Genomic DNA, 1734 nt, shown 5'->3' on the forward strand with positions numbered 1-1734 from the left:
TGAATGTAAATCAATGACAAAATATTTAATGGCTGTGTTTGGTAGTGAAGACACATGGTCTTAAGTCAGTATAAAACAAAGGATAAGACCATCATATTTCTAACCAGCTTCCTTGTGAGAGACCATGCCAGCTGTACAGATGGACGAGATCATGATTATGTGTTCAATGAAATAATAAGTGCAAATGTCCATATTTCACAATTTTATGAACAGTAAGGGCTTTACAGTTGTCATACTTAATGTCATGTAAATGATACATATTTTAGAGAGCAGCAAAAGAAAAGCATTTCTGTAATAAAAAAAACATTGCTAGGAACCGGAGACAAATACAGGAATTCTGCATGTGAGCTTTGAGTGTTAAGAGCATCCCTGTAGTTTCCTGTTCAAAAATCTTATCCCAGCTCTGCCAAGCTAATGTAGCATGAGTGGGAATTAGAAGACTGTGTGGTAAAACTGCTAATAAGGTAGTACCTGAAGGGCTTGACACTGGACCCCAGGGGTTGTGCAAACACTGTGTAATGGACAAAGAAAATAGTTCCTGTCTTGAGTTTAAAATCCATTCAGAAAAGACAGAGTGAGCAGAAGGAAAATTAAATGTTTCCTTAGAAAACGGTGGTTTATTTTAAAATTGGTCAGTTAGTTCTTGGGGAATTGTTGACAAATGTCTCCAGGGATGAAAATTAGGCATCCAGAACCTGTAAGTTTACGGTCTTTATCTTTAAGGTGCATATTGGAGGAGGAGTCTGTCACAGAGCTGTAGGTGCTGTGAATTCTGGGTTGTTTTCAAACAGATCTTGCCTGGGCACCTGCATTCTTTGCTTGGCTCAGCAGAAGAGGTTATGGAAATTTACAACAGAAGTCAAAACCCCAAAGCTTCCATGTTCATTGGAAGTCTAGAGAGAAAAGAGAGAAGGGGCAGGGCTGTGGAGTGAGGCTGACATGGAGAATTTGAATGAATTGGATAAAGGAGCCAAGAAATCAGTATTCAATGTGAATGAGCATCACATAAGAAGATGCTCTGTTAAAAGCTGTCCAAAATCCTGCTAAATTTTGTAATCTATTGCTAATACCAGTGCTAGGAACATAACCTGAGATATTTTGTCTAAATATGCCCATCTGGAAAACAAATTAATTGCCTACTCTGTAGCTTTTGATTCAAGGACTCAAGGAAATCCTTCACTATTGGAGGTAAATTTGAGTAGTGATACTCTACACAGGTACATGGTGCAAATTGTGTATATTCCTACCTAGATGGTAGGTGTTTAGGGCCAGCTCTGTCCTGTAGTTGTGAACATATTTTAGTTTTGTTCTTGTAGTACTACCAACCATAGGTTTGGGACAGGAAAATTGATTTTGTGCATCAGTAGATTTCATGGCTGAATTCTGGCTTCAAAATTGCTTGTGATCAGGTCTGAAGTACGCTCTGGCTGCTCCAGTGTATCTTTTTTTGAAGGTAACATATTGCAGGTGTATAATTGAAGTTGTAGTTAGAGGACTATGTGGCTGTTTAAGTAACTGTAGCCATTGAAATGGACAGAAAGTGAAGCTCCCCGGAAAGCTGACAACACTTTCCGCGGACCTGCATGAGCAAAGATCAGGTCTTTAGCAGTATTCTGGTACACGTGGTCGTGTGGGGACTGGAAAGAGCAGCTTGGCCCAGCTGTCAGGGTGGACCTGCAAGCAGAGCAGTCCGTGGGGCTGACATCGGCGCGGAGCGGGCAGCGCAGCCGCCGG

The sequence above is a fragment of the Chaetura pelagica genome, unplaced genomic scaffold (genome assembly GCF_000747805.2).
Source record: "Chaetura pelagica isolate M959 unplaced genomic scaffold, ChaPel_1.0 scaffold222, whole genome shotgun sequence".
Taxonomy (NCBI): domain Eukaryota; kingdom Metazoa; phylum Chordata; class Aves; order Apodiformes; family Apodidae; genus Chaetura; species Chaetura pelagica.